This window comes from Chiloscyllium punctatum, chromosome 4, assembly GCF_047496795.1.
Source record: "Chiloscyllium punctatum isolate Juve2018m chromosome 4, sChiPun1.3, whole genome shotgun sequence".
Classification (NCBI taxonomy): domain Eukaryota; kingdom Metazoa; phylum Chordata; class Chondrichthyes; order Orectolobiformes; family Hemiscylliidae; genus Chiloscyllium; species Chiloscyllium punctatum.
This window is the reverse complement of record NC_092742.1, coordinates 46,374,340-46,391,914: the sequence shown is the minus strand read 5'-3', so window position 1 is coordinate 46,391,914 and position 17,575 is coordinate 46,374,340. Positions and strand designations below refer to the sequence as shown.

General features: G+C 41.3%; 1 protein-coding gene across 1 annotated transcript in view; it reads left to right on the top strand.

The window, feature by feature from the left end:
• Positions 1 to 17,575, top strand: part of LOC140476255 (exocyst complex component 3-like) — a 78,824-nt gene that overhangs the window by 10,516 nt on the left and 50,733 nt on the right. Inside the window, exon 3 of the mRNA XM_072568567.1 lies at positions 1,558 to 3,324. The gene's annotated coding sequence lies outside the window, so the exon portion shown is untranslated. The remainder of the gene's footprint in view (positions 1 to 1,557; positions 3,325 to 17,575) is intronic.

Here is a 17,575-nt window from a genome sequence, read left to right as displayed (position 1 = left end):
CGGTGCTGGGTCTTCTATTTTTTGTCATTTACATAAATGATTTGAATGCGAGCATAAGAGGTACAGTTAGTAAGTTTTCAGATGACACCAAAATTGGAGGTGTAGTGGACAGCGAAGAGGGTTACCTCAGATTACAACAGGATCTGGACCAGATGGGCCAATGGGCTGAGAAGTGGCAGATGGAGTTTAATTCAGATAAATGCGAGGTGCTGCATTTTGGGAAAACAAATCATAGCAGGACAATACACTTAATGGTAAGGTCCTAGGTAGTGTTGCTGAACAAAGAGACCTTGGAGTGCAGGTTCATAGCTCCTTGAAAGTGGAGTCACAGGTAGATAGGATAGTGAAGAAGGCGTTTGGTATGCTTTATTGGTCAGAGTATTGAGTACAGGAGTTGGGAGGTCATGTTGCGGCTGTACAGGACATTGGTTAGGCCACTGTTGGAATATTGCGTGCAGTTCTGGTCTTCTTCTTATTGGAAAGATGTGAAACTTGAAAGGGTTCAGAAAAGATTTACAAGGATGTTGCCAGGGTTGTAGGATTTGAGCTATAGGGAGAGGCTGAGCAGGCTGAGGCTGTTTTCCCTGGAGCGTCGGAGGCAGAGGGGTGACCTTATAGAGGTTTACAAAATTATGAGGGGCATGGATTGGATAAATAGGCAAAGTTTTTTCCCTGGGGTCGGGGAGTCCAGAACTAGAGGGCATAGGTTTAGGGTGAGAGGGGAAAGAAATAAAAGAGACCTAAGGGACAACTTTTTCACGTAGAGGGTGGTACGTGTATGGAATAAGCTGCCAGAGGATGTGGTGGAGGCTGGTAAAATTGCAACATTTAAGAGGCATTTGGATGGGTATATGAATAGGAAGGGTTTGAAGGGATATGGAATGGGTGCTGGCAGGTGGGACTAGATTGGGTTGGGATATCTGGTCGGCATGGACTGGTTGGACCAAAGGGTCTGTTTCCATTCTGTACATCTCTATGATTCTATGACTCCATCACACTACAGAAACTTTGGTAGCTATGTTTCTGCTGTCAAGAGGGAATCAAGATATGGTTTCCAGTTAAAAGTAAAGTCATGAGTTTATTGTTTGATGTTGGGGTGAATATGAGGCCATTTTGTAGTTTAATGTTCATCTGGAAATTTGGTGATTTGAAACCACTCAGGGATGACATCTTCCCGGGAGGGGGGGGAGGGGGGGGGGGGCGTTGGTGGCGGTAGGTGGGCTCTTGTGGCATGATGGTAGTGTCCCTACCCCTGGATTGGGAGGCCCAGTTTAAGTCCCACTTGCTCCAGATCTGAGCAGGTTGATTACGAAAATAGGATTTTTAAAAAAAAGTCAATGTAAATTGTGGCAAGTAAACAGCTTTGTTTCAGGTCACAGTTCTTGGCCTGAATTGGCTTCACTTTTTAACTTAAAGCGCTTAAAAGAGAAACAGCCACATTCTTTTAAATATGTAACAAACTTCTTTTGAAATTAGGTTTTGTAATATAGTTTTGAATGTAGTTCTTGTGACTTGTGTTTCCCAAATACTTTGCAATGATACCTTCCTTTTTTTCAGTTCAAAAAGGCTATTATACACCTGTGGAACTGGTGGGACACCACCCATGCCCTTCACCACCTCCAAGACTTTCCTTTCCCTGGCTCCAATGCCTCATCTTCACCATGGACATCCAGTCCCTGTACATATCCATTTGCCACGATGAAGGCCTCCAAGCCCTCCGTTTGTTCCTGTCACGCTGTCCCAACCAGTAATCTTTCAATGACACCTTCATCCGCCTGGCTGAACTGGTCCTCACCTTAACAACTTCTGCATCCAATCCTCCCACTTCCATCAAACCAAACAGATAATCCTGCCTCTTTGTTAGCTGCATGGAACATTCCATCTTCCACAGCTACACAGGCACCACTCCCAACCTGTTACTCCGCTACATCAACGACTGTGTTGGTGCTACCTTGTGCTCCCACGAGGAGGTTGAACAGTTCATCAGACCTTTCACCCTGACCTCAAATTCACCTGGATCATTTTGGACACCTCCCTCCCCTTCCTGGACCTCTCCATCTCCATTTCCGGCAATCGACCAACTACGGACATCTACTCAAGTCCATCGACTCCTACAGCTACCTGGACTACACCTTCTCCCACTCTACCTCCTGTACAAACGCCATCTCTTATTCTCAATTCCTCTGCCTCCGTCGCATGTGTTCCCAGGATGGCCACTTCTACCTTAGAAAATTCCAGATAATCTTCTTCAAAGGCCGCAATTTCACTCCCACGTGGTCGATGATGCCCTCCAGTGCATATCCTCCACTTCTCACACTTCCGTCCTCAAACCCCATCCCTCCCAACACAACAAGGACAGAACGCCCCTCTTCCTCACCTTCCACCCCACAACTTCTGTGTACATCACATCATCCTCCGCCACTTCTGCCACCTACAAATGGACCCCACCATCAGAGATATATTTACCTCTGCATCCCTATTATCATTCCAGAGAGACCACTCTCCCCGCAACTCCCTCGACAACTCCACGCTCTCCCTCCAAGATCAATCCCACTCCCAGCACCTTCGCCTTCCACCACAGGAAGTGCAAAACCTGTGCCCACACCTCCCCCGTCACCTCCGTCCAAGGTCCCCAAGGATTCTGCCATATCTGACACAACATTTGCTTTAACCTCCACCAATGTCATCTACTGTATCCTTTGCATCTGATGTGGTCTCCTCTACATAGAGGAGGCAGGACACCAACTTGTGGATCATTTCAGAGAACACCTCTGGGACACCTGCACCAACCAACCCCACTTCAACTTTCCCTCCTATTCCGCCAAGGCTATGCAGGTCCTGGGCCTCCTCCATCACTAAACACTTCCCACCTGACGTCTGGAGGAAGAACAACTCATATTCTGCCTTGAGACCCTGCAACCACACAAAATCATTGTGGATTTCATCAGTTTCCACATTTTCCCTCCCCCCACATTATCCCGCTCCCAAACCTCCAACTCGGCACCACCCTCTTGACCTGTCCATCAACTCTCCCATCTATTCACTCCAGCCTTCTCTCTGACCTATCCCCTTCTTCCCAATCTTCATCTACCTATCCCATTCTCAGCTACCTTCCCCCCCTGTCCCACCCTCTCCCATTTATCTCTCAGCCCCCAGCCCACATTCCTGATTGTGGGCTTATGCCAGAAACATTGATTCTCCTGCTCCCTGGATGCTGCCTGACCTGCTGTGCTTTTCTAGCACCACATTTTCGACTCTGATCTCCAGCATCTGCAGTCCTCACTTTCTCCCAGGAGGGATTTGAAACCAAATTCTGGCTCAGAGGTAAGGATGCTACCACCATGTTTTTCTTATATTATTGCCTCAGTTAGCTATATAGCGATTTCTTTTTAGACAATCTAGGCTGTACAAATTCAGTGCAATAAATTAGATTCTTGGAACATATCTAATACGATCCAATAAGAATTCTCCTAAAGCCTGTGCCCCCATCTATTTCTGGAAAAATATAAACTGTAAAAGAGATAGTACTGTCCTTTAAAAGGTTGGTGACACCTTAGGGAACTTGGCAGAAAATAACACGAAATTATGTGAGTTTGGTGGAAAAAAAAAGAGTGATTGGTCATAGACTGCCTTGCCAAACTGAGACTAATCATATGCTGTTCATGCAACTGCAAGCCAATCAGAGTTGAGGGATGCCACTGACTATGTGCAGAGGTTTAATATGCAGTAACATTTAGCAGCTAGGTGCAAAACAAGAAGTAAAGAAGAAAAACAGACTTCAATCAACAGAATACAAGAAGCGACAAGGAGCCAGGTGTCACGAGCTGGACCAACTAGTTCCACAGGGTTTATTAAGTATAATTCTTCCATATCTAGCATAATAAACTTGATAACTTCTGTAAAATATGAAAGTATATGCCAAGGTAATTTTGTAACTAGTCAGAGCTAAAAGATTCTTCTATAATTAAGGTTAAAGTGAACACTCCACATCTTACCATGCCTCTAGATCCCCTAGAGCCTTCATTAATGAAAATGGAATCAATTCTAACTTGTCTGTAACCACCAAAAGACCACCAGGTAGCTGCCATTATACTTTTATTCTATACTGGTCAACTTCCTGAGATTCTCATTCCTCAAAACAAAACAAATGAATGTCTCCTTGAATCATAGAATCCTACAGTGCAGCAGATCAAGACTACCCTCTCAAATGGTGGATGACACTTGTAAGGAACCCAAACAATGATCACAATGAAAGGTACAATGGTTACAATCCCAGCTGATGTTGTTACTGGGCAATTTTGATCCCAAACTGAAATGTGGCTTGATAGATCTCTTTTCAAATTAAGGGAGGTGGTTTCACATTGATACACAAGTATGGAATGTTGCAGATCTAGCTTCAAAAATTAAACTGAAGCTTATCACACAAAAGAAATGAAGACTGATGAGAGATAGTCAACATGGCTTTGTATGTGGGAAATCATGTTTCACTAACTTGATTGAATTGAATTTATTGTCACGTGTACTGAGGCACAGTGAAAAGCTTTGTTTTGTAAGCAATACAGGCAGATCACATAGTTAAATTTCATAAGTAAGCAAATAATAGGTAAACAGTGGCAAAAACCAAAACATAGGTACAGGCGAATGTTCAGAATTTGAGTCCATTCAGTATTCTAACAACAGTAGGGTAGAAACTGTTATGAAACCAGCTGATGGGTGTGTTCAAGCTTCTCTATCTTCTCCCCGATGGTAGAGGTTTTGGAAAAGCATTGCCAGGTTGGGATGTATCTTTGAGAATGCTGGCGGCCTTTTTTTGACAGCGGGCCTGGTAGGTGGATTCTATAGATGGGAGGTTGACTTTTGTGATTGTCTGGGCCGAGTTCACCACTCCCTGTAACCGTCTCCGATCTTGAATGGTTTAGTTGCCATACCAGGTAGTGATACATTGAGACAGAATGCTCTCGATGGCGCAACTGTGAAAGTTGGCAAGCGTATTCGCCATCATGCCAAATTTTCTCAGCTGCCTGAGGAAGAAGAGACGTTGTTGGGCCTTTGTAACCAGTGCATCCACATGAAGAGTCCAAGAAAGCTTGTTGTTGATGGCCACACCCAGGAGCTTGATACTCTGCACTCGTTTTACCTCTGTGCTGTTAATGTGTAGAGGGGTATGAGTAACATCTGGCCAAAAGTCAATAATGAGTGCCTTGGTTTTGCTGGAATTGAGAGCTAGGTTGTTTCGGTGCACCATTTTTCCAGGTCTTCCATCTCCCGTTGGTAGGCTGTATCATTGCTATTTGAGATTCAACTGACTATGGTGGTGTCACCAGCGAACTTGTAAATGACATTAGCCTGGTATTTGGCGATGCAATCATGGATATACAGTAAGTACAGTAGGGGTCTGAGTATGCACCCCTGGGGGACTCCATTGTTGAGTGTTAGTGAAGATATATCTTCACTGATTGTGGCCTGTGGGTCAGGAAACTGAGGATCTAGTTGCAGAGAGTGGGCTTAGTCCGAGATCACTAAGTTCAGTAATCAGTCTGGAGGGGATAATAGTTTTGAAGCCTGAACTGTAGTCAATGAGTAGGATTCTTGCGTAGCTGTTCCTTGTGTCAAGATGTTCTAGGGAGGGGTGAAGGGCTAGTGATGTGGCATCTGACATGGATCTGTTGGTTCAATGGGAAAATTGGGTTTTTGAAGAATAATGACTAGGTTTTAAGGCAGAGAAGTAGGCATGATCTATATGGACTTCAGTAAGGTGTTCTACAAAAGGTTCCTCATGGTAGACTGGTTGGTAGGTTAGATCACATGGAATACAGGGAGAATCAACCATTTGGATACAGAACTGTCTCGAAGGTAGGAGTTTAGAGGGTTGTGGTGGAGACTTGCTTTTCAGCCTGGGGACCTATGACCAGCAGTCACCACAAGGATCAGTGCTGGGTCCACTGCTTTTTGTCATTTATATGAATGTTTTGGTTGCGAACATATAAGGTATGGTTAGTAAGTTTGCAGTGGACACCAAAATTGGAGGTGTAGTGGGCAGTGAAGAAGATTACTTCAGAATGCAATGGGCTGAGTGGTAGATGGGGTTTAGTTTAGATAAATGTGAGGTGCTGCATTTTGGAAAGGCAAATCAGGGCAGGATTTATACACTTAATGGTAAGATACTGGGGAGTGTTGCTGAACAGAGAGATCTTGCAGTGCAGGTTCATAGTACCTTGAAAGTATAGTTGCAACTAGACAGGATAGTGGAAAAGTGTTTGTCTTTATTGGTCAGTGTATTGATTATAGGAGTTGGGAGGTCATGTTGAGGCTATACAGGGCATTGGTTAGGCCACTTTTGGAATACTGTGTTAAATTTTGGTTTCCCTGCTATAGGAAGGATATTGTGAAACTTGAAAGAGTTCAGAAAAGATTTACAAAGATGCTGGCAGGGCTGAAGGGTTTGTGCTATAGAGAGAGGCTGAATATGCTGGGGCTATCTTTCCTGGAGATTGAGGCTGAGGGGTGACCATATAGAAGTTTATAAAATCATGAGGGCACTTCTGAGAAGGATTCTGGAAGGACTCTGTGCCAAACATCTCTATGACTTTATGATGCATCTCAGTCACTGCGACTGGGGAGGGGAGTGAAGAGCTGGTGTTAGTGAACACATTCAAGGGCTTCCAACAAAAAGGGTGCTGCTGAAAACGATTCTGGGAAGAGTCACCTCAGTCACTGTCCAGGAGTGAATAAAAGTAAGGCAACCTATAGTAGATGGCTATTTTTGGAGCAGCCATTTTCAGAAGGGCAGCTTTGTGGTTGAAGTGCTGTTGGAGGTTTAAAGGTAGGCTTAAGAGAATACCTGGCTTCAGTGACAAAAGGTAAGGGAGAAGTAGAAGGACGTTTAACTGTGAAGTCACAGGCAGCAGATAAGTGAGTGACTGGTGAGTAGTTTTCCTTCTCTTATTTTCTCTCCGTTTTGCTACTGTTGTTAACTTAAGGGTTAAGTCCTAGCACGAGAGTCATGCTCCTCCTGTGTGCTGTGGGAATTCGGGGACTGTTCTGATGTCTCTGACTCCTTCACATGCAGGAAGTGAGTCCAGCTGCAGCTACTGTCTGACTACTTGACAGATCTGGAGCTGCAGATGCAGCTGGATTAACTTCGGAGCATGCGCGAGGCTGAGGGACTCATGGATAGCATGTTCAGTAACTTGGTCACACCACAGATAAAAATGACAACAATGTAGGGAATGGGTGACCAACAGACAGCGAAAGGTTAAGAAGGCAGTGTTTTAGATACTGTTGGGTAGAATGGTTCACCAGGGGAGGGTGGCAGTGGCCAGGTTCATGGCACTGTGGCTGGCTCTGATGCACAGGAGGGCAAGAAAAAGAGTGGCAGAGCTATATGGATAGGTTTTCCGAGTCCCCAAATGAGAGTGCAGGATGGTATATTGCCACCCTCGTGCAAGGGTCAAGGATTTCTCAGACCAGCTGCAGGACATCCTGGGGGTTGTGGACGGAAGTGGACGTGGAGAATTTGGAGGTAGTAGGAGAACAGCCAGCTGTTGTGGTGCATATAGTCGCTATGTACATATGCGAGGAAACAGGATGATGCCCTACAAGCTGAATTTAAGGAGTTCGGAGTTAACCCAAAAGTAGGACCTCAATAGGTAGTAATCTTGGAGTTGCTACCAGTGCCACATGCTAGCCAGAGGTGGAATGGCAAGATAGCTAAGATGAATATATGACTTGAAGGATGGTGCAAGGGGGGGGGGGAGGGGATTCAAATTCTTGGGACATTGGAAACGGCTCTAGGGAAGTGGGACCAGTACAGACAGGATAGTCTTCTTCTTGGCAGGACTGGAACCAGTGTCCTGGAGGAAGTGTTTGTTAGTGTTGTTGGGAAAGGTTTAAACTAATATGACAGGGCCATGGAAACCACAGAAGGAAGTAAAATGGGAACAGAAACAAAGGATAGTAAGGGGAAGTGAAACTGAAGGCAGAGAAACTAAAGACACAAATAAAAAAGGGCCATATTTCACAACGACTCCTAAATAACAATAAATATCAAAAAAATGACCCCAAAGGCTCTGTGTCTCAATGTGAGGAGCAGTTATAATAAGGTGCATGAATTAACTGCGCAAACAGTTATTAATGGATATGATGTAATTGGGATCACAGAGACCTGGCTCCAGGGTGACCAAGGATGGGAACTCAACATCCAGGGTTGTTCAATTTTCAGGAAAGACATACAGACAGGAAAGGGAGGTGGGGTAGCGTTCCTGGTTAAGGAGAAGATTAACACAATATTAAGGGAGGACATTAGCCTGGATGATGTGGAATCTGTATGGGTGGTGCTGCGGAACACCAAAGGAAAAAAGACATTAGTAGGAGTAGTGTACAGACCACCAAACAGTAGCTGTAATATTGGGGACTGTATCAAACAGGAAATTAGAGATGCCTGCAGTAAGGGTGGTTATTATGGGTGACTTCAATCTACGTATTGATTAGACGACCAAACTGATAGCAATCCGATGGAGGAGGATTTCCTGGAATGTATTAAGGATGGTTTCCTTGACCAATTTTTTGTGGAACCAGTTGGAGAGCAAGCCATCCTAGACATGGTATTATGTAATGAAGGAGAATTAGTTAGCAACATTGTGGTGTGAGATCCTTTGGGGAGAGAGATAATGGGGAATTATAGGCTGGTTAGCCTGACATTGGTGGTGGGGATAATACTGGAGTCAAATCATTAAGGATGTAATAACTGATCATTTGAAAAGAGGTGACCGAATCAGTCCTAGTCAGCATGGATTCACTAAAGAGATATCATGCTTGACAAATCTTATGGAATTTTTTGAGGATGTAACCAATGGAATAGACAATGGTAAATCAGTAGATGTTGATAATCTGGACTTTCAAAAGGCTTTTAACAAGATCCCACACAAGAAATTAGTCATGAAAATTAAAATTCATGGTGTCGGAGGTAATGTATTGACATGGATAGAGAACTGGCTGACAGACAGGAAGCAGGGAGTTGGAATAAATGGATCCTTTTCAAAGTAGCAGGCAGCGATGAGTAGGGTGCTCCAGGGTTCAGTGCTGGGACCTCCGCTATTCACAATATATGTTAAGGATTTGGATGAAGGAATTGAACGCCATATCTCCAAATTTGCAAATGACACTAAAATGGGTGGCAGTGTGCACTGTAAGGAGGATGCTAAGAAGTTGGAAGGTGCTTGGACAGGTTGGCCGAGTGGGCAAATAATTGGCAAATGCATTATAATGTGGATAACTGTGAGATTATCCACTTGAGTCACAAAAACAGGCAGGCGGATTATTTTCTGAATGATGGCAGTTTAGGAGAAGGTGAGGTACAATGAGACCTGGGTATCATGGTGGAACAGTCGCTGAAGGTTGGTATGCAGGTGCAGCAGGCAATGGGAAAAGCTAATGGTATGCTGTCCTTCATAGTGAGAGGATTTGAGTATCGGAGTAAGGATGTCTTGCTGCAGTTATACAGGGCCTGTGTGAGGTCACACCTTAAGTATTGTGTGCAGTTTTGAGTCTTCCAGTTTGAGGAAGGACATTCTTGCTATTGAGTGAGTCCAGCAAAGGTTCACCAGACTGATTCCCGGGATGGTGGGACTGACACATGATGAAAGACTGGATCGACTGGGTTTGTATTCGCTAGAATTCAGAAGATTGAGAGGAGATCACATAGAAACATACAAAATCCTGATGGGACTGGACAGGCTGGGTGAAGGAAGTATGTTCCTAATGCTGAGGAAGTCCTGAACAAGGTATCACAGTCTAAGAATAAGTAGTAAGACATTCAGGACTGAGATGAGGATGAATTTCTTCATTCAGAGTTGTGAATCTGTGGAATTCTCTCCCACATGATGCTGATGGGGCCAGTTTATTGGACATATTCAAGAGGGAGCTGGGTGTGGCAGTTGTGGCTATAGGGATCAAGGGATATAGGGAGAGGGCAGGAATGAGATACAAGATTGCATGATCAGCCATAATCGTACTGAATGATGGCATGAAGGGCTGAATGGCCTACTCATGCACCTATTTTCTATGTTTCTGTGAGGAGCATAGATAAGATGAATAGCCAAGGACTTTTTCCTGGGGTGGGGATCCAAAACTAGAGGGCTTAGGTTTAATGTGAGGGGGAAAAAATTAAAAGCAACTTACGGGATAACTCTATCACGAAGAGGATAGTTGTGTGTATGTAATGAGCTGCCAGAGGAAGTGGCAGAGGCTGGTACAATTACAACATTTAAAAAGCATCTGGATGGGTATATGAATAGGAAGGTTTTAGAGGGATATGCTAGCAAATGGATTAATTTAGGATATCTGGTCAGCATGGATGAGTTGGACCACAGGGTCTGTTTCCGTGCTGTACATCTCTATGACTCTGTTTACATCTAACACAATTTTAAGGATTTTGAGAAACAGTAAATATAATCTCATCTAGCTCAACACCATTATGTTACAGTACTCAAACACTGGAGAGAATCCATTCTCTTACATTGATAGGCCTGTTTCTTTCCATTCCTTGAAAGTTGTGTAGCTTTTATTAGTCATATCTGCACCTAACTTTCTCACCTTCAAATAATCCCTCCTGGTGAAACTATTTCACACATCGAACTTCAACAAGGACTGCTGCACATTTAAAACAAAAGCTTTCTATACCATGGGATTTTCCCCTAATCAAAATAAAAACTCTGATCCTTTTAAACTGAAAACAAGCTAATACTTCTCAATGTTGACTGTCTGCATTTGTAAAACTGTCCCAATGCAAATAAATTTCCATTATCACCCAGAGACTGTCTCATACTGCTTTTAAAAAATCATGGCTCCAGAAATATTGACAAGTTAACCATTAAAGTTTCTCTTGCAAACAGATCAAAACCCACATGTTGTTAGTTCAAACTCCAAACTCTAACATAAACTCTACATAAGCATTACATATTACATCCAACCAAAGAAGAATGATAATGTATCATGTAGAGATGTAAAGACACATTTTCAGCACTCGTCAAAAGTAATCTACCTTCATGTTGGGAATTGGCGCAATGTAATATCTTGGGGAAGGAGGGACGATTTGGGAACTGATAAAAATGAGTTGATATTATGTAATAATGAGATGTAAGTGCCTGAAATAAGGACATTACTACTCATTAACAAGATTCAAAACTCATTGGTTACATTCCAAAGGGAAATCGGAAATGTTTTACTTCATATCTAGAATCTGATTTTTCTATTTTCACTGAAGTTCTCTTACTTGCTTGCCATCGCACATGCTGTCTAAGGGAGCTTAAAATTCTACCCGTGGCTTTAAGAGCTTGGGTCAAAAAGTGATTGATTGGGAATTGGCCCAAAATTAAAAGGAAATAATGTCAGACCGTATTGGGTTTAGAATTAAATGGGGTGCCTGGGAGCACAGATCCTGTTTCCAGTTTGCATAGTTATATTAATTTTTAAAATATATAAAATTTGCTTACATTTGTACTTCATGCTGAACTTGCAAAAGCAGTAGAAAGGAAGGAACTTGTCTAAAAAGTACAGAATGAGTTTAGCAAAATGTGAATGGGGTAAATAATAACCAACAAACTTTAACACGAAAATATTAAACAGTGCAGAGGAAGGAAAATGGGCACGGTGTACCTTTTATAAATAACGGAATAACCAGGGAAGAAATTGAAAGGAAGTTTAGAAGTCTTAAATAACTCAATGTTCAATATGTCTCGTAGATGCAGATCACCCAATCAACACTGCCACTGGACATAAGCAAAATAGCAGAAACTATGCTGTACCCTGATCACAGAATACCTTGTCTCCTCTTTCCATTTCTGGTTGCAAAAAAACATGGTAGCCATTTAAGTACTGGTAGGAATGCAGAGAAAAGTCACAAGTTGATGCTTGTTGTCAGAGGCCTCATTTAGGAGGAAAAAATATGAATGGGTGATCTTATCAAGGTAAATTAACTAATAAATCATTTAGAAAATCCTGAATACAACATTAAATTAAAGTAGGCATAATGGAGAATTAACTTGTTTATTGTAAGAAACTAAGAACCAATTTGCTATGAGCTCTTTTAGCAATGATGACAAAGGAGTTTCATTGCCAACTCCTTCCCCCAAATTCTCAGCTTATTCATCATGCACAAATTTAAAATATTATCTATAAGTTTGTTTGTAATCCAGCGGTGATAGGCAAGAGACATTCCCAATATAGATCTGTACAACTATAATATGTCAGATCATGCAAATTAAGATGGTCATAAAGACTTAGTGGCTTAAAATAAATTTTGTGCTTGTCAGTTAAAATGTTTTTTTAAAACAATAGTGTGCAGAATGGGAACCGGCTCAACAACCCTCAGGAGAACATGTCATCAAACAAACATTATATAATAGGAGAATAAAAGGTGTGCTTTGTTATCTGTAACAAGGCAGTTTCAGCTATGTCACATTCCAAAATCATTAGCATGTATAGACCTACCACAGGGAATCCCCAGGTAGTTTTCAGAAATTGCAATATGCACATATTCTGATTAGGTAAGTTACAGGAAATTCATAGATAATATCTTCAAACTTCTCACTTCCACTTGTTCAGAATTAGAACTGAGAAGCACAGGCAGCACTAATATAGGTATGTGAAATAGTAAATGTTTTACAGTAATATTTAATAGAAAATGTAAAAATAATAGATGTGGTATCAAATGTACAGTATACACATGTTAGTTTAGATAAAGAGGCAAAAGGGGTAGTGTTCAAATTTGCAAAAATGGAAAGAGTTAATGTCTGAAAACCAATGGGAGTTGCAAATTTTTACTGATAAACTAGTGGAATGGGTATAGAAAAATAGCAAGGAATAAAGTGTCAATAAATGTGCCATGGTGTATTTTATATTACTTTTATTTTGAGTGGGGAAAAGCTGGCTGATTTGGAAGCACAAGAAGTTTGAGAATTCACATTGCTATTAAAAGCAGAATCTCAAAAGTATAAAACCACAAATGGAACACTGAGTTCATGGCATGAGGTTGAGAATATATAAGTTGAAATATAGGGTGAATCTTTGTAACAATTATCGTGATGTTACAGTTGGAGTACTGCAGCTTTGGGCATTACAGTGGTGAGGCAGCAGATGGAGGCACCGTGCAGATTTGTAGGTTGTTGCTGCATGTGCAATTTCAAAGAAAAATATGAAAATTGGAACTGTTTTCATTGAACTGAGGAAATTAATTTCTTGATAGATGTTTAAAGTAATGAAATATTTTAAGAAATAAGTAAACAAATTATTTCTCATGGTTGAAGCATTGATAATGAGAGAACAATGTTTTAAAATGTGTAGCAAAATCACTAAAGGTGACGTGAAAAATAGTTTCACACAATGAGAATAAGATTTGAAATGTACTGCCTTATAATTCGATGGTTATTGATTCAATAGTAGCTTCAAAAGGGAATTGGATAAATATTTCAAAGAGAAAAACAATTTTGGATTATGAGAAAAAGCAGCAAGTGGAACTAACTAGATTGCTGTTAGAGAATCAGCATAGATTTACATAACTGAACAACTTCCTGTGTTGTACATTGCCATTCTATGATTAAGGGGTAATTTGATGAAAGTATTTATAACTAATAGAATGCACATAGAAATAGATTATTTCTGCTGATGAATGTGTCCAGAGGGAGAGGGCATAGATATAAGATGATGAACATGAAAAGCTTTATTATTTTTCATCAAGTTTCGTGAGAATACATTACCAGTTTTAGTATAAATAAAAACACCGCTGTCACCAAGTGCAATTTTTCAGGTGTCACAGTTTAAGGATATAGGGTAAACCATTTAGGATTGAGATGAGATTTCTTCACCCAAAAAATAGGGAGACTGTGGAATTCTGTCATAGAAAGGAGTTGAGGTGGCTTTCAAGAAGGAGTTAAACATAGTTCTTTGAGATAAAAGAATCAAAGGGTATAGAGGGAAAGTAGGAACAGGACACCAAGTGGGATAATCAGCCATGATCATAGAGCATATTGAATGACAGAGCAAGCTTGAAGGAACAAATAGCGTACTCCTGTTCCTTTTTATAGGTATCTGCAACATAGTTTTAAGTACAGCGAAAAAAGTAGTTTAGTATTGATAACTTTAACCTACATTCACTTCTGATTTTTAAACTTAATAAAATAATAAAACAAAGAGTTCACCAGTGTTCAGACTCTCATGTCCAGAAATTGTAAAATTGCATTTCATTCTCATTCAATACATTGCTATTTCATTAATTTCACTTGCTGATCTTCATTTTTAAATGCCTTTTGGAATGAACAGTTTTTAAAAAATGTTGTATTTTTCCAACTTTCTTTTCTACGTGAACATACAAAATAGGAACAGAAGTAGACTATTCAGCCCCTTGATTCTGCTCCACATTCAAAAAGATGGCTGAACTATTCGTTCCGCATTCCAAACTCTCACCTACCCCAAATAACATTTGATTTCTTTGTCTAACAAGAATCTACCTTCTTCTGCCTTAAAGATATTTAATGATCCCACCTCACAGCCTTCTGAGGCAGAGTTTCAAAGTCTCACAAACTACTGAGACAAAAAAAAAATCCCTTCTACTATTTTACCTTTTGGCATTTCATAACAATGGTCCCTAGTTCTGGACTAACACACAGGAAAACATCCTTTCCATTTCCATCTTTTCAAGACCATTCAGGATATTATACATTTCAATTAAGTCACGCCTCACTGTTCTAAGGTCTCATGGAAACAAGCCCAGTCTGTCCAGCCTCTCTTCAGAAGACAGCCAGCTCACTCCAGCTATGAATCTGGTAAACCTCCTTTGAACTACCTCCAATGCATTTACATCTTTATTTCAAAAAGGAGACTGAAATTGTGTTTGTGATGTGATCTACCAGTATCCTGTATAACTGTGGTATAACGACCTTACATTTAAATTCAATTAATTTTGCATAAAGGAGAGGATCCAGTTAGCTTTCTTGATCAAGTGTTGTCCCTGCATACCAACCCTTTGCAGCTCGTGCACTAGGAGTAAGTGAGGACTGCAGATGCTGGAGATCAGGGTCTAGATTAAAAAGGCACAGCAGACCAGGCAGCATCAGAGGAGCAGGAGAATTGACGTTTCGGACATAAGCCCTTCATCAGGCTCATTCCTAATGAAAAGCTTATGTCCGAAACTTTAATTCTCCTGCTCCTCAGATGCTGCCTGGCTTGCTGTGCCTTTTCAGCACCACACTCTCGAGCTCATGCACTAGAACAACTAAATCTCTCTGCACTTCAATTTCAACAGTCATTCTCCATTTAAATAATACTTCACTTTTTAAAAATTCTTTCTGACAAAGTGAATATTTTACTTCTGTCACATTATACTCTATTTGGGGGGCTCTTGTAGTGCTGTGGTGATGTCCCTACCTCTGAGCTAGAAGGTCTGCGTTCATGTCCCACCTGCTTCAGAGGTTATTAATAACATGTCTGATAGTTAAAAATATGAACTTCATTTGGCAGATCTTTGCCCACTCACACTTAATCAATCAATCAATCTGTCACCTCCTATGTCATCTGCAGAACTTAACTTTTCTACAGTTCTTGGTGTGATCTGTGAACTTAGTTACCATGCTTTCACTCCTCTTATCTCAGTCATGAACGTAAATTATAAAAGGTTGAGGACCCAGCACAGAACCTAGCAGAGCCATACTCCTCACAACCTGCCAATCAGGTGAAGACCCAGGTCTGCATACTCTGTTTTCTGCCAGCCAATTTTCTATCCAATGCTAATATGTTACCCCTACACTCAGCTTTTTATTTTCTGCTGTAACCTTTTGTATTGCTGATCAAACATTTTCTGGAAATTCAACTATTCAACTGCAGCGTGTCTACAGACTCCCTTTTATCTATAGCAAATGTTATTCCTTCAAATAATTCCAATAAATTTATTAACAATTCCTTCTTGACAAAACCACACTGTCTCTTCCTGATTACCTTTTGTACTTCTACATGCAGTCCTATAATTTTTCTCATGATCAATTCTGACATGTTTCTCATGATAGATGTCAAAACAACAGGCCTATAGTTTCCTACTTTCTGCCTCTCTCCCCTTCTTGAATAAAGAGGTTATATTTGCAACATTCCAGTCTGATGGAATGTTTTCTGAATCAAGGAAATGTTAGAAAGTTAACACCAATGCATCTACTCACTCATTAGTCACCTCTTTTAGTCTACTGGGACCTGGTATCTTCTAACATACAACTCCATCAGTTTGCTTAGTACAACTTCCCTTGTGGTTGTCATTTCAGCAGGTTTGCTTTTAGCCACTTTCCTAATGATGATAATTGCATTAATTTCCTCTCTCTCTTCTTTCTGATTTACAGATATTACTGGAATATTCTTTTTTATATCCTCTTTAGTGAAGAGACAAGCAAATTATTTGTTTCATCCACCAATTCCTTATTATCTACAATACTCACGGATTCTTAGAGTCATACAGTGCAGCAAACACCTTTCAGCCCATCGAGCCTGCACTAACATAACTACCACTAAAAGTGTGCTAATCCCAATTTCCTGCACTCGGCCCATATCCTTGATTGTTAGGATATTTGAAGCACTCATCCAAATATTTTTTAAAGGTTATACAATTTCCAGCCTCCATGCCTTTTCAGGCAATACATTCCAGATTCCCACCACCCACTGACTGATCTTTTTTTTTTCAAAATCTTCTCTGAACCTCCTGTCCCTTACACTAAAACTATGATTGATTACTCAACCAAGGGGAACAGCTGTTCTCTATTCACCCTGTCCCTACCCCTCAATCTTACACACCTCATCATGCCTCCCTCCTCAGTCTTCTCTGCTCTAAAGAAAATAATCCAAGCCTATCTAATCTCTTCTTACAGCTCAATTTCTCCATTTCTAGGCAGTATCCTGGTGATCGTACTCTGGACCCCCTCTAGTGCTGTCACATACTTCCTGTAGTGAAGTGACCAGAACTACATACTGTACTCCAGTTATTGCCTGACCAACACTCTGTACAACTCTTTGCTCTTATACTCTGTGCTACCACTGATGAAAGCAAGTGCCCATATGCATTCTTAACTATCCTATTCAATACTCTGCCACCTTCAGGGCTCTGTGAATAATTACCCTAAGATCATTCTGTTTCTCTAAACTACCCAGTATCCTGCCATTCATTAAATACTCCCTCATCTTGTTTCTTCAAAAATGCATCACCTCCCACTTCTGAGGGTGGCACGGTGGTTCACTAGTTAGCACTGCTGCCTCTCAGCACCAGATTCAATTCGACCTTGGGTGACTGGAAGTTGCACATGCTTCCCATGTCTGCATTGGTTCCCTCCGTGTGCTCCAGTTTCGTCCCACAGTCCAAAGATGTGCAGGTTAGGTGCTTTGGCCATGCAAAATTGCCCATAAAGACTAGCCATGGGAAATGTAGGGAAGAGGATTGGATCTGGATGAGATGTTCTTCAGAGGGTCAGTATAGACTCAATGGGCTGAATGGCCTGTTTCCACGCTGTAGGATTTCAATCATTCTGTGAAATTCCATCTGCCACTGGTC